This window comes from Camponotus floridanus, unplaced genomic scaffold (assembly GCF_003227725.1).
Source record: "Camponotus floridanus strain SB8 unplaced genomic scaffold, Cflo_v7.5 scaffold2, whole genome shotgun sequence".
Classification (NCBI taxonomy): domain Eukaryota; kingdom Metazoa; phylum Arthropoda; class Insecta; order Hymenoptera; family Formicidae; genus Camponotus; species Camponotus floridanus.
In genome coordinates, this window is record NW_020229325.1 from 1,816,874 (window position 1) to 1,840,986 (window position 24,113).

The following is a 24,113-nucleotide window of genomic DNA, read 5'->3' on the forward strand; positions in this document are numbered from 1 at the left end:
TCTCTCTCTCTTCCTCTCTCTTTTCTTGTCGTATGCGGGGGGAATCTCTCTCTTTCGCGGGGGATTCATCGATAGCAATAACTGTCGATCGATCGCGCGATTTCGCATCTCCGCCCGTTCTCCTGCGACCCTCGCAGGCGAGATCGAGCCTACCTTGACTAGTCTGTTCTCGGATCTTTCCTCCGCGGCGATTTTTATCGCGTTAACGAAGTTCCCGCGCGCCGTTTTACAACCGACACGGAAGATCGCCGGATGACGATAGCAATAATTGTCGTGCGTACGACCGATCGATCGGCCATTTGGGCGTTCCTCCGAGGTCGCCTTCGCGATATTCCACGGGGCCCCCCCTGCTTTAACGGCTGCGCGGTCCACGGACGCTGTTTCTGACGAGTATGGAAAACCCGTGGGTGACAATGATAATAATTGTACGGTCGTACCTGCATTCGAATGGAGTTGCCGAACGACGTTGAGAGCCCGCGACGCGCCGATTTTTGCGACATTACGGAAGGGCCGTGTGTTTATCCCGGCGAGATTCGTGGGTGACAATAACGATTTTAGCTTTACGGCGGGCATATTGACTCGCGATGTTCGTCTGTAACACGTTGTACTTTATGCACAATACGACAGTTACACGGAAACAGGAATATATAGCAGTGATGCGCACAACCATTCTCTCTTGCGCGGAAGATAAAGATAGATTTATTTTTGAGCGGCGAACATAAAAATCTCAGACATTAAACGACATTTTATTTTGTCTTAATAAAATTATTTCCGCAATATTCGCGTATTTTTGTATACATCGACGTAAATAAATACCTACACTCTAAATATGTGTAAATAAATCAATAAATTCATATACAACGATGCATTTTCTTTTTGGATTTTAATTGGCAATTTTTTAATCAAAATTTTTTTGAATATAATACTCTGTCGTTATATCTTTGTTTTCGTGACACCTCAAAAAATTAAAATTGCTCAGTCAAGCATCGTTACGCGGTGTCCTTATTTATAACGGGCACAACGTGCTTTGGCATAACGGATTGTTATGGTTTCATCTGCATTCTGAAAGAGAGAGTAGGTCCCTGTCAAAAGAGCGAAAGTGTGGAGGATAATGCAAAGCGGATGAGAGTGAAAAATCAAAATGATGCAAATGATCGGTACGGCTTGGCACGGGAACTCGGGCGATATTCAAATTTCGAATGGTCGCGTGTCGTTGAAGACGGCTGCAGATTTATGCGGATGTCACGGCTTTATGTTGTGAGATAATAAAATTAGGAACGACGCGCTGTATCTCGTCAAAGGATGGTCGGATGTTCGATTATATAGCTCAATAAAACGGATCGCTTTTGCATCTTCGATGAAGGGGGTTCCGTTGGAAGGTAAAGGTACACACGGCGACACGTGGGCCTTCAACGGCGACGACGACGACGACGACGATGACGGTGATGAGGACGGCGACGATGACGGTTGAAATCGATGCAAATGGTCTGCGCGTCCGTGACGAATTTCGAATTATGTTTCTAGTTTACGATCGTGCGCGGCGGCACGCCTCATAAATATTTATTAGAAAATATATTTGTCCGTAAATCCGTAAATCTATCTTATCAAACGCCCGTCATCCGAGCAAACAGCGAAGCTTGATACGATCGATAAAAAAAACTATTGACTTTTCTCGCTTTTTAAACGGATCATGGATATCAAAATAACGACAAAAATTGATTTGCTGTAACAAGTTTGTCTTTTCTTTTATTATAACAGTACTCTTTTTAGTCGTATCTCGAATTTTTTTTCAGTACAGTTATAAAATATATCTCAGGATTGTAAAACTAATTAAATAATGTAAAACTTTAGAAATGTTTTTTCGTAATAACGTGAACATGAAAATAAGTGGACATATAAATTCCTTTAAAATTAAATTGATTATTGGAATATTAAAACATTTTTCAATATAATCAGAAAAATAAAAAACAATTGATAGACAGCATTAATAAATATATTTACGTATCTACATTCGACTGTTATCAATGTCATTTGAAGCAGTGATTTTACTATCACTCGTTTGTCGCGAAATATCTCAAATGGAATAAAAAAAGTCGCAAAGAGTGGGTGCATTTAAGAGATGTACAATTTCGATAAACACTTCTAGGTCTTCACGTTCACTAAAAGAGGAAAAGACGGCATGATGTGGGCGAGCGGAACGATTTTATAGGCTGGGCTACAATGCGACATTTGTAGCTTCAAGTCTCGTAGAATCGGTGATATAACACGGACGTTCATCTGGCGAAAAAAGTTGCGGCGAGTCACGAAGTTCAAACAAGATGTATTCGCTGTTTTCGCGGTTATATTTTTTTAATGGAACAACGAGACAAAAAATTTACATTACCAATCTTAAGAGTTTAGTCACTTTATATGTTGTAATTATATCACATTTTTATTTTATTTGACAATAATTTTTTTAATACGCTTACATATTCCAATTTAACTCTTGTGTGATATGTATGAAAATTTAAAATAATAAATAAATTACATTTAAGAAATGTGCAAGACTCGAGAAATATATATAAAATACAAGTTTCGATAATCAAACGTATCCCAAAGTGATATCTGCGATGAGGACATTATGCAATGCATACAAAAATTTTCAGTCTAAGGTATATGACAAAAAATTGATAAAACATCTTAAGATTCGAAGGTTCCCTATATTAACATTAGATATCTTCGTTCTTGAGATAATCTCAGTTGAATGTCAACATGTCTGATTACGCATCGCAATGTCTAACGTGTTATATTTGCATCAGAAAGATTATCATCTGGATATTCAATGTTTCGAAAATAAGAACTAAAACATAGAACTTGGTTGGTGAAATATAAATATATACTCGAGTATTCGGATCCCGCACTCTCTCTCGTATTTCGTAAATTAAAACTTTAGGAAAATGGCACGTATAATATACAATCGTATTGGTGTCGGTACTCTCTTGGGGAATAAGTAATTGTCTAACAACGGCAAGTCTCTCTACTCCCGCGATCGTCGTTTACAGTTTTGCACCATGCAAACGGCCTCTTGAAGCTTTACGGATTCTAAACACGAGACTGTGTCGAATTTCTCGTAATGTTCCTCGCGATGCATTATTATTTATTTTCGCCTTAAAGATAAATTTTACCATGTCGATAAAAGTTGTACGGTAAAAAATTTCTGTACCGTTAATAAAGTTTCTTATATATTTTTTATTTTAATAACAAACGTAATTAAGCTATCAAATATGTCATATGTTTCAATTTTCTTTTTTTAATTTTGTGCATGTGTATATGTGTGTGTCTAGAAAAGATAGGAGAAGAGAGTAAATAATTTTTTAATAACTCTAATAATTTTCCAACTTTAGCGAGTGCGCGAAAAAAATGTTATAAATGTTATAAAAAAAGTGTATAAATTAGTAGGCGTACACAAACGATGGCAATACTATTATTAAGATTACTGATAAGATTTCGAAAAAGATTGCAAAAATTACAAAATATAATAATGAAATAAATCGTATAATAATTATATAAAAATAATTGAAATAAGTATAATTAGAGAAATAATGTAGAAAGTTATGACAAATTAGATGAAGAAAAAAAAGAGAGAGAAATGAAATATGTCCTGAACAGACAATTACATCTGTTCAAATAAAATTATAATATAATAATAATCCGTTAATTATGTCTCTATTACGTTATGTGGAATAACGAATGCAAAATTATCTGAATGAAGTGAAAGTTCCGTTGATGTAGATGAAAGGAACGCGACAATTGTACCTTCAATCTTCTCTTCACTTGAACACGCATATAACTCGATGTCAATTGATGTATCATTCATATCGTTATTTTTTTTCAATTAAATCTAATTAAATAAATAAAGGTACCTGTCAATGCATACATGCACCTGTTGCAAATAATTTTGTAATCGCGCATAATTATACGCGATCACATTTGCGTAGATGCGTGGTATACCTGGTGAGAAGATTCGACATTAGCGTAAATTAAGAGATTTAATTTTATTCCCTTCACTTCCTTCTTTTCTCTATAAAGGCATTGTGCAACAATCACATGTAACGTTCGAAACTATTGATTGATAGATAGAAAGAAAGTTGTCTCTTCCAAAGGGAAACGTATATAAAGAAAGAAAAGAAAAATAAACGTAAACAAACATTTGAAACACGATAATTTTTTTTTTAACACGGATGCGATGGTCTTTCGGATGCACTTATCTTACATATTGATTGATCCTATCTCACTCTTCAAACATTTTCTATTCTTGACGTTCTATTCTTCACGCATGTGGATCCAAATGTTATAGTATGTATTGTACAATTATTTAGACCGGTATTCCATGATTCTATTTAGGCTTCACATTTAGGCTCAGTTGCACCAACGTTATTTTAGCTTTAAGCGAGACTTAAATATATGTCTATCTTTATCTTTTTTTCTAAATAAATAAAGATATACATATATTTAAGTTTCGCTTAAAGCTAAAATAATGTTGATGCAACAAGGCGTTACACCTACAATTTCAACTTGCTTTGGAAAGATAATACATCCTTCACTTTTACATATGTGTACATCGCATTGCAACTTGGATTAGGTTCAGTATAATGCGCGATCGTGCAGCTTTGGGGGCCCGGAGGCGCTAACATGAAAATCGTATGGTAATAAGGGTACCGCGGCTCCTCCAGCATGGGGTCGAATTGTGTAGGAGCCCAGTAAGTCTAGGTTTCTTCCTAGTATTAGCGAACCGGAGACTAGAATGGGAGAGGCGGTCAAGGAGAGGGGCACTGGGAGAGGCGCGGAACGGGTCGGGGATAAGGAGGAAGAGAGGACTCCGAGGAGCCCTCTCGAGGAGAGTCCGTGGGCTCGCGTGCCTCTGATAATTATACGCTCGAACTCGAAGAGAGAAAGAAGAAAAGAGACAGTGCGACACGAGGGGAAAGGAAGGAAGCGAAGAGAGCGGGAGGAGCGGAGAATATCGAGTCTGCGGTTCGACAGGGTCGGAGTTGACCGGCGTCTAATCGATTCGCCGCCTCGACATGGAAATTTCTTCGAGGAGCCCGCAGGGCTACCCTTCTTCTACAACACCTACCATCTCGCACAGAGCTTCTTCGCGTTCTTCGTCGTTCCTCCCGTTCCCTCTCTCGTCGCATCCGTCTTCTCTGACCGCAGGTCGGTTCGATGATCTGACGATGACGTACTCGTTGTACAGATTAACGCTGCTCCAAACGTTTCGTGATCTCGCACTCGGATGATGGATGTCAATCAGTTGGTCCGTTCCGTTAATTGACAGGTTGGCAGTATAAACGGCTCAAACGAGGCACAGATGTTTTCAGAAAAACGTAATTAAACTTCATTTGCGTGCCGAGAGACAACGCCTTGTGTTGGATACGAAGCAATTTTATAATCTTCTTCTTTGACTTTGAGGTATATTTCCAGTTTTAATATCCGTAATAGAATGTAAACAATTTTACTTATTTAATTTTTCTTATTGATATAATCAAAATCCTTTTAATAATTGTTAAACAAGTAAAACATGATATTTTTTTGTGATTAAAAAAATTAGTATTCATTTATAATATATATAAAATAATTTAAATAATATATTAAATAATATATTAAATAAAATACGTAATAGATTATTCACAATGTACTTACAAGTTCGTGGTTTTCAAAGCTATTTAATTATCTAATATTTATTTTTTGTTTGTTTATATTTTATTTTTAAAAGAAATATAAAAGTTGAGACGAAGAAAAAGATGACTCACGCTACGAATCATACAATAGCATAACTCTACATTTTTATTTTACTAATTTGGAAGTCTCCAATATTTCTTGAAATAAACTTCCGCAGTAAAACGAAAAAAACATTATAAAGTACCATCTTCTTGTTAAGTAGCGGTATGATTACAGGAATAAACTAGCGCTTCGCGTCGCTTAATCGATCCGCTTTCTTCGAATTCTCAGGCTTTAAATACCTCATTACGTTTTGCGAAGGTTTACGAGCCGCGCTGTCCCCGATTAAAATGAGCGCAATGAAACAAACGCTTTTAAAGTCACGAAGGCCATTTACATTGTACATAACGAATTTCGTGACTTCGCCGCGAGCACGAAGGAATGAAGACAAGGCGGCGCGCAGCCCTTAAAGTTACACCAACGAAACCCCTATGAACACCAAACGTTTTCCAAGTAATATTATAGTCCACAATTAAAGCGCAAACTTCAAATAGATATTAAAATATTCTGTCGCTTGCGAACCAAGTAATTAAACTTAAATATAATATTCTTGAAAGATTAATTCAAACTAATTTTTCTTTCATTCAAATGCACTTTGTAATGTTAAATCAAGTAACTCATTAATTTAAAAAAAAAAGTACATAAAAGTCTAATTTAAATTAATTTTATCAGTCAATTATAGTGCCTTTTAAATAAGATATTGAGAAAATCCTTATATCGTGTATAAAAAATCCTATATTTCGTTTCGCCTGGAAACCACTGTATTAAGCGTACTTCCGCCGCAATCGTGAGAGTATTTGATCAAACTTTCGACGCGCGAAGACAAAAACCGTCTCGCGTGCTGGCTAATCGAGCGTAACGTCAGAAAGGCATCGGGCGACACCGGGGGCCGATCCCACGCGTGGACGTTTACGCGGAAATCGGAAACAAGGTTCCGGGACAGTAGTGTCAACAGATTTGTCCCCTTTCCTCCCCCTCCTTTCCCTTTGATAGGTCCCTCGTCCGGAGGAAGTAACGGAGCGGAGATCGATCAGAAGTGAGAGGAAAAGAGGGAATGTGGAAGCGGGTTGACTCGGCGGTCGAGCCAAGGGTGGATTCGCGATCAAATATTAAGTCTTATCTGGCGCCGCTTTACCCAGAAGTCTCCTCTTTCCCTCTCCTACCACCCGCTTTCCACAACGTCCCTCTCGCTCTCGCCGCCTAATTATCCCCGCCAGTTTCCCTCGTCGATTTCACCGCACCCTCCTCCTATATATTCCCCTTCCCTTTTCTCTCTTTCTCTCTCTCTCTCGCTCTCTTTTTCCTTCGGACACTCCCGTATCGTAGCCGCGACCGATCGGTGAAACCACACACGTTGGGTATAGAATACATAAAAGTACCTAGTTTCTTCCTGCTTCGACTTTATCACGCTCTTTTTCGTCTCACTGTCTCTCTCTCTCTTTCTACCTTTCTGGCACGCTCTTACCTTCGATCGCCGGACGTTAATAGCCACCGCTAGCCTTGCCACTTCTTTCGCCGTCACCGGATCGTAATTAAGAGCCGGGCAAAGATGGTGCAAACGAAAGACATTGCGTCTTGAGAAGAAGTTTTTCTTGGGCATAAAGAGTACGACGTAGTAAACGCGAGGTGGAATATTTCGGGAATGGACAATTCTCGTGTAAATAAGACAATACATATTCATTATGGGTGTTCCCGTATTTTGAAACTTCATCGTGCGAATTCATATACGTGGAAAAAACTTTATATTTTTGTGCCGCACCGCGAGTGAAACGACATGTCGTATTAAAAATGAAAACTATATATGCGGCATGACAATTGAACTGGTCAATGCACTCCACGATATAGATTATTAACATATACTCTAATATACGAGGTTCAGACGCGTCGCTTTTTTACGAAACATTTACAACATATCTGGCGCAATTAAGGGTAGGTTATTGACTTTAGAAAATAATAAAAATAATAAGATATTAATACACACGTACATATCATTTGCAAATACTTCACTGAAGATAATGTCATGCAACTAAAATTTCGCATGTTAGATATATGCATAATATTCCATTATTTTACATCTATATAATTATAAAAGTTTAAATGTGAAGAAGGGAGAACGAAAGAATTTGCCATAATAATTATTATTTAATATTCAGATACTTCCTTATATAAAAAGTATATTAAAATTGACATTTCTCATTTAATTGTAAATTTATAATTTGAATAAATTGAGAAAAATAGTATCAAATTTACAATATCAAAATAATCTAGAAAATCTAGGAAAGAATATAAAATAAAAAAGAGAGAATAAATAGCAAATGTCACTAATATAATTGGACGTGTGCGTGTTCAAAATTATTCCAACTTACATGACAAATTTAATAAAAAATTAAATTATACAGATATTTTAATTATCAATTTTATCTTATTTATCTCTTTTACACAATTAAACAGATAAAATAAAACAAGGTATCAAATAAAAAGCAGCATAATATTGTATATAACGTGCACTTGTATCTTTTGTTTTGCCTATTTAATTTCATGCTATCAGTGCAGATGTTTTGCACTATCACTACCTTTCCTCGACGTACATTTTTGGATCGTTCATTTCATTCAACCAGAATTGGAATCGCGTATTCGGGGGAAATAAACGATATGACTTGGTCAGAGGGGTCGCTGGAGAGAAACGAAATAGAGAGATGGCAGTGGCGTCCTCGTTATGCGAAAACGAGGGCGAAAGCGTTTCGAGGATTGCGATTCGATTGAAAATTCTTTTGGGTTCCCGAGATGCTTTTGCGTCTCAAGATTGGTCGGCGCCAGTGGAAAGAAAGTTTTTCCCTAATGACCGAATCGAAGTGGTAACCGTTAATTTGGACCAGTCCGACCATCCCCTTACAATCGTCTGCCCATCGTCCTTTCCTTCCTTTTTCCCCTTCATCACTCGCCCTGACCCCTCGCCGTGCTCATAGGGTGACCCAGAAAAACAATAGCAAGCTTGCTCGAAAGTCGATCATCTTCGTAGAAAAATCGATAAGGAAAAATCAATATATTCACGATTTTATATTAAATTATCTGCATTTTATGCAAAATTATTTCTTTATTAAGAGTAAATAATACTTTGTGTAATGAGAATCACAGATTATTATAAATGAATACCAGACAAAAAATACCAAAATGTACACCAATGTAGCACGAAAATGCATCACGTTTTGGTCTTTTATTCTGCTCGAGTCAACCGAGATGTACTTCAATGTTATGTCGCTAGAAACCGCGTGTACAACTAATTCTTCCTGTGCCATAAATACGCAAATATACCGTGTAATCGATATCGAGCGACTTTATACGCGGCAGCGAAAGCACAATTGGAAAGCTGTATGGCCGTTCGTTTGTAATTTACACGTGCGCGAGTGTCGGCGCAGGCGACATGGCGATGGTTTCTGACACGGCATATTTATACACGCGAGCATCCCAGTTGCATTCACTTATCATTAAAGATCCAACTGACGAGCCAATAAGCGCAACTTGGAGATTGTGTGTAATGGGTACAAGTCTCGAATTTACATTTCGCGCGACTGTTACAGAACGAGATATGACACTAACAAGAAAGCCACGATATCTTCTTCTATCTCTTGGGCATCGTCTTTATTACACGATTGTATCTATCTTGCAACGCTATTTATATAGATACCGGGATCAATGGCGTAATATCTCTCACGGGAATAACTAGATTAAACATTGTACGATCTCATCTGACACTTCAGATACATTTCAGATTTCTATTTTTGCTGATTTGGATATGCCGCTAATAAAAGGCGGAAGCTCGTTTTCGTATCACGAATTTAAAAATAGATCTCGCTCGTAATTCTGAATTTTATTTATATAATGTTAGTATGTTTTTTTCATATTTTGTTTTAACGTATACTAGGATTCATCTGATCATATTTCGCATCAAATACATAATATAAATACGAGCAATATTTTTTGGAAAAAAATTATTCAAATCTTACGGTAAGATTTGTTTATTTCGTTTTGACATAAATAAGCCGATAAAAGTTTCAGACAGCCCGTGACAAAAACGTTATTACATAAAGCAATGCAACAATTGCGCAATATAAACATAGCGCAAATGTGATGAGAAAAATGAAATAAGAAAAGCGGCCGAATCTTGAATCGCAATTCTCTCTCAAACACCAAGTATCGTCTTGCTAAGAAGAAGCTAAGGATAGCCCGGGTCGAGGGTGATTTCTGGAACGGGATGGTGCGGTGGCGGCGGTGAAGGAAGCGGAGGAAGACGCGCAATTCGCGGATAGAAAGGCGAGAGAAAGAGAGAATGAGAAAGGGAGGAAGAAGAAGAAGAGAGGCAGCCACCTTTCTCCGGGGGTGGCCGAGGCGCTCTCGCATTCTTTTTACCGAGCGAACCGCCGCCGGCGGAGGCAGCGAGAGCGTCGCCTATCGATTTTTACTTCTAATGAATTCGAGCTAAAAACCACTCTCTCCCCTCGCATGTCCCCTCACCCTGCCGACCGCGACCGCCACTCTCGTGCTTAGGCCACGCCGCCACCCTCTGTTCCACGAACCACGCCAATCACTGCGCGGCATAATTACACCGCCAAGCCACGCGTGCGACTCTGACGAAGTCGTGTTTCTTAGCCTCCGTGCATTGCAGTAAAAAAGAAAAGAAATAAACAGAAAAGAAAAGGAGAGAGAGAGAAAGAGAGGATGATTGGGCCGGTGGTTAAAGGGCAAATAAGGATGCCAGGGGCGAGTATTGTGGCTTAAGGGTAAGTCACTTAATTTTCTATCGTTGATTCTAATGGATCTAATGCTATGAACTGTCGATCGTAGTTTCAATAGACGTGTTGTAATGTAATGTTTACACCAAATTTTAAACTCCAATGGATACAGCAAGAGAAAGAGTTAGAGTCAGTTATTGCTTAACTATTAAATATATATTTCGTTAGGTTGGTGTCAGTTTAAAAATAGATAATTCATTTACGTATATTATTATTAAACATACTTTCTTAAATTTACAGGAAAAATAAGACTAATGAAGAATTTATAAAACTTATAAAATATTATAAGTAAGAATTATAAGAAATAAGTTTCTTTTTAAAAATTGAAGATTAAAATTTTAATTTTTTTCAAATATATTTTAGGGAAAAGGAGAGAAATATAATGTAAATAAATATTTTAAAATATCAATTTTGCATAAATTCAACGTTTTACATTTTCATAATTATTAAGTAGATACATCAAGTAGATTATTTCTAGAAAATTTAATAATTAATTAAATTTAATTAGAATGAGCTTCAGAATATTCAGATAAAGGAAAGATCATTAAGAAGAATCTCCCAAGAAATATTCACCTTTGTTCAAGATTATCAATGCGGACACTTGAATATGTTTTTAGCCAGTTAATGAGCACATAATTAATAATCATATTCTGCGCGACACGCGCGCGGTGAATTGCAAAAATGAACTCTGAATCACATTCAGATTTTCGAGTGACAGTTGGAAGTGTATTAGTTGAAAAAAACGAGCGCGCGCGTCGAAGGTTGTCGACTTGCGGAGCCAACGTGTGTCACGTCTGTTATGAAATCGAGTCAGCGGGATGAAAACGACGTTAATAAATCACATTATCAAGAAGAAGAGAGAGTCTGTGCTGATGAACATATCTAAATCCATATTAGTCATTTCCCGATTAACGCGATTTATATATTAGAGACCACTTCGAATCATCAAACATATCATGCGCGCAATACATAAGTAAATATATATATATATATATATATATATATATATATATGTGTGTGTGTACCTGCATGTCTGCGTATGTAAGAGGAATGCACATATACACATACGCACTTGTACGCATCGCCACGGTTAGCATGTTGATGCACCGGGCAGGAATAGATTGCAACTTGTTGCCAGATGTGCAGTGCAAATAATCGAAATCGTAACTTCCGCTGAAAGTCTCGCGACTTTGATTGCCATAATTTTGCGATCGAAAGTCTCATCCTTGTATTGAACCTCTTTTGTGCTAAGTTTCTTTCTCTCTGACTTTCTCTTCCAAACAATTGCGTTTACTAATCATACAGGCTTAGGAGGTATAATATATTAATCTTTGAGAAAATTTACATTGGAATATTCTTCTTTCTTTTATATCAAATTTATATTTGTAGGAATCGTCTCTCCCTTTTTACCTACTTTATAAAAGATTTATATTTCCTTTACATTATTTTGTTTTACAACAAAATAATTCTAGTTTAATAAAATTATTCTAATTTAATATCATTCTAATATTTTTCAGATGGTGAAAAAAATTGTTTAATTTTATACAAAATTTTATTCTCTAATTTATCTTATTAATTTATGTTCTACTTATTGTATACTTATCTAATTACAACTTCTTTTTTTATACGGGTCTTACGTTTACACCAGCGGAAAACAACAGAAGAAATACAAAGTCCAACGAGGCACAACGAGGTTTCTAAATCGAATCAGGCGCGAATTCGAGAGTCGTAGAGTCACCGAGAATCGATCGGAGGGTCTTCGAGACCACCTCCTGCTCTCCTCCCCCGACCGCGGCGCGAATTCTTGCCTAAGGTTTTACGAGTGCCTCGGGGTGAGAATCGCGCATAATGCGCGAAACCGGTTCGGAAATCCATCCCTTTAGGAGCCGCTAACTCGGCCGTGTTACCGCGGCGCAATTATCGGCGAGACATCGAGATAGGCTAGATGTGTATATATATATGCTACACTCACACACGTATACGAAACGGTGATGGCAACCCTCCTGAGACGAGGGAACGTTAATTGAAATGAAACCGTGCGAACGAAAAATTCTATGGGGCGAGTTTTATGCCAGTCCGTTTCTTCCTTCCTCGCGCCTGCCCTCGAGCCCTTCTTGTCTCGTCTCACGATTTTGCGTCGCTCGCGAATGACTGCAATTTTTCAAAAATCAGATCTCAATGTTAATCTGTCGTTAGGTAGTGTACAGAAAAATGTGGATATTGTTGAGATGTAGAGATTTGCGTAATTTCGATAGCTGATAATCAGACGATGATATAAATGATTAATGTCTCCCGAAAGAGAAGTTATAAAGACGAATGCACTCGAGTCTCTAAAATATCCCGCGATCTAAATTCGCGTGCCGCTATCTAAAGTACAAATATATATAAGAAATGGTCAGTATAAAAATGATTCAAAGGACAAAATTGGAGACACACATATATATATATGTTATAATTTTTAATTCACAAGAAAGATTTCTTTTATTGCATTTTTTGATAATGAGAAACTGACATTATCACTGAAGAAACATGATAAAATCGAAAATGCGCAAGATCATTTTTATTTCCGCTCATTAATCCATACTTATAAAAGAATACTTATTAAAAGGACAAGAGCGAATCTGCAAATAAATTTCCGAAGTGCTACGTCAATCGAAATCTCCAACGTTGATCGCGCACCGTATGTTGCGGGCGAGATCAACAATCTTATCTCGAGCGGTATCGATCGAGACGATCACGCGAGCCACTCGATGACACGAAGCGAAATGTTAACAACAAATTGCCGTTAACATGTCGTGACGCGACGAACGATATATCGGTGGTGTTCGCGGTACGCCCGCCACGCTTGCCGCTAATTATCGTAATTATTGCAATTAAACGTCGCGTCAACTGTTAATTATCGGGTCGGGCTCTCAGTTTCTCGGAATATTTGCGACGTTTGTCGCGCGAAACGAATCTACCACGTACACATTGTTTACACGAGAGAAAGGGCACTCACGACACGTGAGTGTCGTGTCGTTCTTTAATAATGATATGCTATAAATATATAAAACTTTCGACTTTTGTGTACCATATATACAGGATGTCAAGGCAATCTCTTCCCAAAAAAAGCTCTTGTGGCTTATCTTGACAGCTTTTCAAAACACTATAATAAAGTATTTTTTTCATTGAGTGCTTTTCGAGTTATGGGTCTTGAAATAAATCTCTTAATTTTACATAAACCATAAAATATTCATTTTTCGATTATTTTACCTCAATACTTTTATGTAGAAATAATGAGAGGAATCAATTGGTGTAAAGAAAACACATAATTGTTTCGAAGAAAAAATATGTAATTTGCAATTAACAATTTTTGAAAAGCTCTCGAGGTAAGCTACAAAAGCTTTTTTTAGGAAGAGATTGCCCTGACATCCTGTATATATACAAAAAAAATACTATAATATATATTTATGTCATACGAGAAAGCCGAGGTGTCCCCGTTATTTCGATGAGCGGCAATTTATACTCGCACATCGACGCACGCTCGTTGCGACGGATATTGATTGATATCGAAGGCTTTAATTATAACATCAGTGACGCGCGCGAGGCGGGATTTACGACCGACAATGTGTCGCGAGGATTTCCAAACTCTATTAATACACGTCATTGCTTGACTAACGCGTGCCGTTAACGTCGCTATAGCTAAGATCACGTATGATGATGTATGCATTATGGGGCTCTTACAATTGACGAATCACCTGACTGATCACGCGGATGGACTCGTAAAAAAAATTATGATGTGAGATATTTTTATCTAGAAAACAAATGCCCTTTAAAGGAGGAAGATATTGCTTATTGTTAGTTAGGTGTTTTTAGATCGATATGAAATCTCTTTTTGGAATTTTTGGATAAATATTGAAGACTTTCCATTAATTTGTTCACAGAAAAAACTGAGAATTTCATTCTTGATCTTTTTTGTATCTGCTTCCAAGAAAAATTCTATAAAAAGATATGCTTCTGAGAAAAATCACATCATTAGCGGGAAACATCGAAACAAAGATTGCTGAAGTATTCGCCATCGATTGCCCGATAAAAAAAAGTACGATAAAAAAAGCGTCACAAATCTGACAAATTCACTCGAGCTCGCGCATCTTCATGGGCTCAAATGTAACGTCACCTCGATCGCCGCTAATCGGATTTTCCGTAGCTCGACCGAAGTATAATGACGCAGCAATAATGCAATTATCGAGGAGGTCAGCATTTAATTACATCGATGCGTAGATCGATGCATATTACCTTCTGCTCTTAATTTTATAACGCATGCCAACAATTTTTATTTTAACGGTCTAATTCCTGCCATAAAATTCTTTGAATACATCGCTACTCAACGAAAATTAGGTTTAATCGCGCGAGAAATATTTTTAGTCATGATTTATTTTGACATAATACATCGTGTGTTGCATCTACTGCGTTGCACAATTACGTCAAATTACGTCAAATACGTCAATTAATTTCAAATTTTTTCGAAAGGCACAATAGAGATAAACAATTGCAGGCACTCAAGTTTATGTTTAGATCTTAAAACAAAGGCATAAAAAAACGAGAGAGATATGTGTTAAGCACCGTAATTTTGTAATAAAAAATAAAAAAGACGGTTTTCCTCCTATGAAGAAAGGGATGCGGGGGGAAGAAGAAAGAAGAGGGAGAGGGGTCGAGAGTATTCGTTAGGGCGCGTTTCCGACGGTTAACTTTTCGATTGCGGGTAAGACGCGACGGTGCCGTGTCGAGTGGAGACGATCGAAACCCAAGTCGAAATAACTCCATTTCAGGGCGGACGACGACGGATTACACGACGACGACCCCTTACCTTCCGGGAAGTACCGATCGATAGTCTCTCTCTCTCTCTCTTTCTCTCCCCGACTCGACCTGGGGCATGGTTGGCATGCCGATCGAATTCGCTAATCACTCAGTCTCGTTCACCATTGATCATTTTTCCCCGCGCGAGGACACACCGAGAGAAATCTTCCCTCCGATCTGACCTCGCTGTCCTCTTGATCTATTCAAGCCGAATTTTCTGAATAAGCTAATTGATTATCCCTAGAAACGCCATAATTGTCCAACGGAAAAAATTTATGGCCAAATAAAAATGTAATTAAATTGATGGATCACGAATTCGAGTCATTTATATGGAGAATATATGTTAGAAAAATATGTTAGAAAAATAGTACAAATAAAATAGTACAAATGTCCATATATTAATTTAAGTAATGTTGTCTTCTATATCTTCAAATTATAACAGCGTAGAAGACATTTTTTATTTCGTTAAAAAGCAATGAAAGTATAAATTTTTTTTAATAATAATAAAAATTCAAAAGACAAATAATAAATGAATATTTATAAAATTAAGTAAAATACTTATTAGTCTTATAAATTTTAATACTTAAACGTACAACATATATGATGCATACTGTTTTCTCAAAAATAAACGCACATATATACAATTTCAAGATTACGCTGTTCTACATTTGGCTTTGATTTATACTGTATAATTTAAAATGCGCGCAACGTTTCCGAATTAAATTTTTCGGGCTATCCTGAAAATCTGTGGTTTCTGGTAGAATTAAGCGAGAGAAATCAACGCGATATATGCGTGTGTATATATAATCACGTGATCGCGTAACCGTAGGATAATAACAGGCGGTGCCGGTTCGTTACAAATTAATGATCGACCTCGCAGAGGTCGAGGGGGGAAGGGGGGAGGGGGAGAAGAAGAGGCGAGGGGACTCTGGGCTTATGGCAATGGGACCCCGTGATTTCGTAACTGATTTCACGGCATAGCTGCCAGCTTTCTCGCACGCATGCATGCGTGTGAGTACGTGGGCTTCATTGTGACACACGCATCGACACTGAAACGGATTTTCACGTGGAATTTGCGTTCCTTTGTCTGTGTGACGTGAGAAACATTGTGTAAAGGGGCAAAACTCTGCACGGGGGCCTGATCGAACTGATCGAACCATTTTTTAAGGGCCCTTCTGAACTCGATATTCCTGCCTCTTATGAGGACAACGAACTCGGGATGAATCGAATAGTTACCACCTGTCAACCGATTTTTCCAATTGTTTTGGAAACGGCAACGAGTATAAATTTGACAAACACTTAATTGTTATCATTTGTAGAATTTTAGGACTATTCGTTTAAAAACCGGATTATTTTTCAATTTTTAACTACTATGACAAAAATAAATATCTGATTTTGGCAAAATTTTTCAATTCTCATTCTTTTTTGATCTTACATATTATTTTTTTTTAATGCTTTGTAGAAGCGATGATTAAAACATAAGATTTGTATGCTTTTCGTAAAATTAAGTTTGCTGTTAGTGTAACGATTGAATCGAAAAATAATGTTATTTATTTATTAAAAAGTATATTACCAGAATCTTATATACAGAGATTATTCTTAATCAGAGATATTATTAATGTAAAATCATCACATTTCATAATTATAATACAATTATATAAATAATGTATTATTTAAAAAATAAAAAAACATTGAGTATATATTTTAATCTTGCAAGCCCAAAGCCAATACAGAATACGCTTCAATATATCGAATAGAGACAGTACAGAAGAAGTCGAAGAAAAGTAGAGAAACACCAAGACGAAACACAGAACGAGAGAAGTAGAAGTAGGCGGGGAAAGGGGAAAAGATGGGTTGATTCGTCGTATAAAGAAAGGCTCGAATGGAAAGAAAAGAGAGATAAAGGGGAACCGTACAGAGCGACGGGAAGGGTGCCTTCTTGCGGATCAATCGATAGGGAAATATCGACATAGGGGTGAGGCGCGAAGGAGAAATGAACGGGAGAGGGGCGAGAGGAGAAGGACGAAAAAGAAAGAAGACAACTGAGAAAGATGAAGCATACGAAGAAACTTAAAGAAGAAAAGAGAGCGAGATATTGGCGACAACGGGCGTCGGGGGAGGGTTACGAATGCATAAGGGATGGCATTACTTGAGAGAAGACGAACCGGGAAGGGTGTTCGTCCCTCTTTGTCTCTCTCTCTCTTCCTTTGTTTGAATCGTCTCCATCGGAAACTCTTCACGTCTTTGGACTAGAGGATAGAAGATGGAAGATAGAAACGAAATGTCGCGCTATTTTTCTTTGTGAACTTGCTTGATTATGTGGACTAACGTGTCGTTATCAAACGTAATTACAATTGTTTGCATCTTTTTATTCAAGGGTACGAGTTTTAATGATATTTGATGAAATAAGTGAAACCGGAGATAACTAACTTCAATCGTTTTCTTTATGATAAGAGATATGATGTAATCGAGGAGGATTTCACCTCAAGTCAATGACTTATTGCCTTGTACTTAATAATTACATTTTTTTTGTAATGTAATAGCCAATACTTATCGTTTATAACTGACCGTTTTTAGCGGTGTTGTTCTGCTCGAATCAATTAATATGACAAAAACCGCGATTACACGAGCTATCTTGATAGTGGCAGAAAAAACTGCTGCTGGAGGAACAAGAAGACAGATACGAAAACAGAGACAGAGACTGTTCTTGAGCGATCTTAAGCCAGACCTTCTTTAGACCTATTCCCTAGAGTCTCTTAATTCGAGGATCAACGTATCCATTTTAGAAGATCATGAACGCGCGAAAGAAACTGTACACAGTTTTTCTGCGGATTTGTTTTTTTAGATGAAACAACTTACTTTAATATGAGGTGTAAATTTAATTTAAATATTTAAAATTAAATAAATAAAAGAAAATACAATAATAATATCTCTTCAATATTAAAAAAAAAATGCAAAAATTTATCTAATTGTAATTAATAAAGCAATATAACATTTATAATTATTTTTCACGCTGAAAGTAATATTATAAAATTACAAGTAATATTATAAAATTACAAGTGTTATTTAAAAACAAGTTTAAAAAAAAAAGTCACTAAATAAAAGATTCCATACTCTCATCTATAATATCTCAAAAGATATAAAAAATGTCTATTTTTAAGTACAAAAATCTTGGCATACGTCACCGCAAGAACCATCCCGATGTAACGTCTCCATTGAAAAATTCAATAGGAAATTCTAACAGAGTATACACAGTCGCAAAGAAACGCAAGCGAAAGAAACGACGCTTCTCTCACGCGATGCGCGAGAGAATATATATAACCGATTGATATAAAATCGACGAGATCGATTGAGAGAGGAGCTCTCACTTCGGTGCGGCACGTCCGAAGACGAGAGACGCTGCATCGTCTATCTATGAAATGCATAGGTCAGGAGCCGTGCGAGGATTCATGCGAGTCGCGAGCTTTGAAATGCAGTCGAACGACTCTCGATCTCGCGCGCCGTTATCGTACCCATCCCAGGTTCAGCGGAATCATCGGCGCGGCAATCGGATGATCCCGCGGGCACGTACGCCGACGGATTTAAATTGCAAATTGATTTCGCTTCTTTGTAGTCAGCCACCTAGAGAGTGCGTGTACCACCTATCTCCGATACGTGACGCGGTAGCCCGACACGCATCTCGCCGCACGCAGTTGTAGCGCGCGTGAACTCTTCCCGGAATTAGGTTCTAATCTCAAACGTGCCGGAGACGTCCTGGACACAGGTGCGTGCGGCGGGAAGTCGGGGACGTTCCTTCCTCGAGGAGAAGGAAGAGATCGGAGATCATCGCCAAGTAGATATGCACCGAGTCATATGGTGGAGGATCAGTATTCGTAATTGATATCTTCATCTGAGAAAAAGTGCGAGTCATCTCATGAATTTATAGAGAATCCTGGGAATTAATTAATTCTGAAAAAATCAGATAAGTTTATATTTGTTGCGGCGTTTAATTAACTAACGCGAGGAATTATATTTTCAACGTTACGGATACTATGGGCGATTTTTGTTACTAATAAATTTAGAGATATTCCGACCAACAAATGTGCGTATACGCGTGCGATTACATCTTTGATTCAGAGAAAGAAAGCTCTTCTTTTTCTTTCATATTCAGCTTTTTATTCGCTCCGAAGAATAGACGCAATTTGATAACATCTCTTTTCAAGCAATTGTGTAAGCTCATGTTTATTCGATTCTACTCTTATGTTTGTTCTCGTTACGAATGAGTATATCTGAATAAGTATTGGCAGGAAGAAAAGATGTGTGATAAGAAACATGCGTACATGTTATAAATGATGTCTTATATTTATCTTGTTGAATATACAATGCAAATGTATTTTCGCAGTCTTCTTTTTTCGTTGTATGATTCATTGCGTGGCATTGCGGAAAAATAATTTAATGTCCATCATGTATCAAAAAAACATACAATTTGATTAATTCCATTAATTACTCGTACAATCGGCGACAAAAATTTCATTCTCGTTTTAAACAAACATATAATTTAACGATTAGAAATAAAGAGATATTTAAATTATACGTCAGTAAAAAAATGAAAGGAAAAAAAAGAATTATATTGAATTTTTTCTGAAAAAAAAGTCGGTTCTATATATTGGCAAACAATCTATAATATAATAAAAGCAAAGTAAAAAACGGGGAATATGGACATTGATATATCATAGCTTGTATTGAATATAGATAATAATTAAAATGATAAAAATAACTTCCATCATAGTCTCTCTTTCTTTCTCTCTCCTGAAGCTCTTTAATAAGTTTAAATTAAAAAAAATTGAGACATTGAAAACAAAGTCCATAGATTCTGATCCGTTACATACGCGCTTATTGTTAGACTTGAAAAATATTTGCAGAGTGGAGATCATACACACACACCATTCGAAAAACTGGGTGGTCGGTTCCTCTGACACATATACACGTATCTTTTTTCGCGGCCACCCTCTCTGTCCTTTTTTTGTTTCCTTCTCACTCGTACTTTGATACTACAACGCGATATGCTTACATGTATCATCGTTACACGCGATCTCGTATTCTCTTTCTCGCCTATGCCACTAAGAAAATCTTTAATACGGCGCTCAAAGGAAAGCAGTAAATTACAAAGTAACGAGATCCGACAAAGGGAGATTCTTAAACATCATTACGAGGTGCACCTCGTTTAACGCGTCGCGGGAAAAACGGGGTACACGAAGGTGCAACTAAATTATTTCTCGTTCTATTTATAAGGAAATCTTGGGAGCGATATTTATAGCGATCGCGGTACTTCATATTTTATACATCCCCTAGCTAAACGGAGCAGAATCCTTATTTTGAGGCAAGGTCTCTTTGCTGAACCATCGACTTGACCGCGTTACGTAACCGCGTTTCAATTTCAATACCTATCGCGATGATCTACGACAATAAAACAAGCTGCGTCAATTACATACACACACGTCATATAATAACAAGTAATTATGGAGCAATTAAACTTTTCGCACCGCCGTAAGCTAAACGCGTTGCAATTCGTCGATTACATTGTCTGCGTAGATAATATGCCACAACTGATTTTAATTACAAATTTTAATCGCGTTTCTTGTCGTTCGCAACACATGTTCGTTTTATCGTGGAAACGTGATGTGTTGTTTCGAACTTTTTGCGCGGACGCTCCTACAGAAATAAATGTGACGGCTGTCTAATAATTATCGTAATGATTATGGTCGAGCAATACACGTTAGGCAAATCCGGATAATTGCAAATATGCTAATGTAATATAATCGCACTTCTTTGTTCGAATCTCATTTGACATTAATGCAAATTTTAAATCGCTTCACGAGGATTTATAATTCATCTTTGATCCATCAAGTGTTACGTTGTCTTATTTTCTATTGCGTGGCGCGATATTGTTACACTTGTGTTCTATTCTCTCAATTTATTCAGAAAACATATTTTTTAATCTCCTAATTTGTTTTTTTTTTAAATAATACCGATCCATTATATACAAGAGAAAATACATTAATTGTACGAGATTTCTTACACTAAAATTTTCTGTTGCATTTATCTTTCCTAAGAAAAAATGTTTCATAATCAAATTTAACATATTGAGCATGTGAATGTTTATAGGATATTTATAAAGAAATTAATCGCTTTTCTCGAGCGTCGAAATAAATCTAACTAAAAATCAATCTCGCAGCATGACTGGCGCGCGCAGTCACCGCATGATTATCTGTCGTAAGTGTCTCCTTATCGCATCTTCGAGTTTAATCTGCGCGGACGTTTCGCAGAAGTCCATCGCAAAAATCGCGACGGTCAGCCCGTTTACTGTCGCCTACGACGGATCGAGGCTCAGCTCTGACCGGGACTATCGGAGGTCCGCCTAACGCGACCTAACAATGAAACCTCGAGAAAAACGATCCTTGTCGAAGAGGACGCGGAGAGGATACCGATGGGTTTCCTCGCGCGGCGCTTAACGACGATTTCGATCGTTTACGACTTTAATAATTTAGACGCGGCTCTGCTCGCGAGGCTCGACACGTTTTTGGTCGTAAACCGTGCGACTAAATCCGTATTTATGGGAAGGAGGAGGCCTATCCTCTTGCTCGCTTTCGCCTTCTTCGCCTGCGCCTCTCTCGTTCCTCTCTCTCGTTCCTCTCTCTCGTTCCTCGCTCGTTGCGGCGAAGAACGAAAGGAAATCACCGTCTAAAGTCGAATCGACCAAAAAGGTCCGAGGTGGCTCGGAACTGACCCTCTCATGCTTCTCGCGACTGATCGATCCGAGCTTGTCGCACGAAAAACCACCACTTGGTTTACATTTTTGCGCGCGTATACACTAACCCGGGGATAATTTGCATTCATTAATCAGCACGCTCGTGAGAGTCATTAATCAAATTCGCGAATTGCGCAACGTGTTGATCGTCAGCAATCGCTGCTCAACATCGATGCTCGAGCATGTCACGATTGGCAGCTAATTAATTTGTTGCTCGGTGCGATCTGCATTTAACCGCGACGACATATCGCATCAATAATGCCACATATGCGATCAATCGACATTAACGCCGGTCATTATAAAATCATCTCGATCGTAGATGCAAAGGACGCAGATGATGCGTTCGTATCGCAAGAAATTGGAACTTAACTTATCGTAATGAGACTTTTTTTGCGTTTTTTTACAAATCTTATTTTGCGAGTATCGATTTACGTAAACAATCTTAAATATTAATTATTTTTTAAATTTTCTGTACAGCTATTTCTCTATAACTTTATTAACGCAAACGCGTTGATATCGATTTATAGCTGTAAATACGAGCGCTCATCAATAGTGATAAAGAAAAGAGAGCGTATCGAGCCTATCTGATAGCATGCGGTTAGAATTTTATAGTCTTGCCAATATTTACGAGAGCTAGGGTTATAAATTTGTCCATTTAAATTCATCGAGCGGATTATATGGATACATAGTTTATTAGCGACTCTTGCAATATTTACATAAACTGAAATTTAATCTGTAATATCCGCAATTTACGAAGCTTCGAAGATGTTTTCCTATGCAATAATTATAAAAAAAAATAACTTAGTTGCCTATTTAAAATTAATGACATAATAAATAGTTCTTAAATCACGCCTAAGTTCATTATAAAAAGTCAAATTTCAGCGCAAATATTTTATATCAGGCCACATGTCGTGTATCGGCAGCATATTAATATTTATAACAGAATCACATTATCTGAGAAACGCAAATCATCTTACAAAGAAATGTTTATCCTGCAACTGGATATCTTTAAAAATAAAAAATCGTTTTAATTATTGTTATCTTTATTTATTTACCTATTTTTATATTTAAATGTTTTTTAAAGAAATAAAAAAGTCGTAATTAAACATTTTAATGATGCATTCGCTATTTGGATATATTCGTGTTTTATGTATGATTAGCGGAATGTGAGAGAAGATGGGAAGAATTTTTTTGTGTTTTTGTAAGCAATATATTTTATTTATTATCTTGCGATTCTATCAATGCGGGCATAATCTCTACATTCACTCAGATTTGCGTGACTTACCGAGGACGTAGACAGTAGAACTCATCTACGCTCCTTCGAACTTCCTTACGTCCTGTAACAAGAAAATAAGAGCAATGGTTAGCGTGTCTTTTCATAGCTAAACATGAAAATGTATTAAATTCATAAACGCTCTAATGTTTATATCACGCAGACGAAAAAATTATATATTCTATAAAGTCGGAAAAAGACTAAATTTTAAAACAGCTGTAAATTTAATATTTAAATTTTGATTTATGATGTGATATTTACGGCAGATAATGATTTCTTTATTATTTGTTGATTCGAATATATCTCGCATTACACTTTAAATTTGTCCATTACGTAATTTATTATCATTTACTATTATCAGATTAAGAGAGCAGAATAATATATGTGTATATCGTTGAGTATAAAATAATTCATAAAACAATTCGTTATACTGATTAATTTATTAATTTATTAATAATTGATCAGAAATGCGAAAACAAAATTTAGCATATAATTATTTCATGCGTTAAATATCTATCTACATCGACTTTTTGAAATCCTCCCAACGAATACATCTTGATGTTGGTGAGAAGGTTTATTAATACCTAGAAGGTTTAGCCTTAGCCTTTAGCTTTAGGTTTGAAGGGGAAGTTAAGTATCCAAATACAGCATTGTCACGAGTCTCAAA

At 37.0% G+C, this 24,113-nt stretch overlaps 1 protein-coding gene across 5 annotated transcripts in view; it reads right to left on the reverse strand.

Moving 5' to 3' along the window:
• LOC105258322 (zinc finger homeobox protein 4) overlaps positions 1-24,113 on the reverse strand; it is a 315,292-nt gene that overhangs the window by 213,584 nt on the left and 77,595 nt on the right. For all 5 annotated transcript variants that reach the window (XM_025408211.1, XM_025408210.1, XM_025408209.1 and 2 more), the window contains one exon: positions 23,459-23,510. The gene's annotated coding sequence lies outside the window, so the exon portion shown is untranslated. The remainder of the gene's footprint in view (positions 1-23,458; positions 23,511-24,113) is intronic.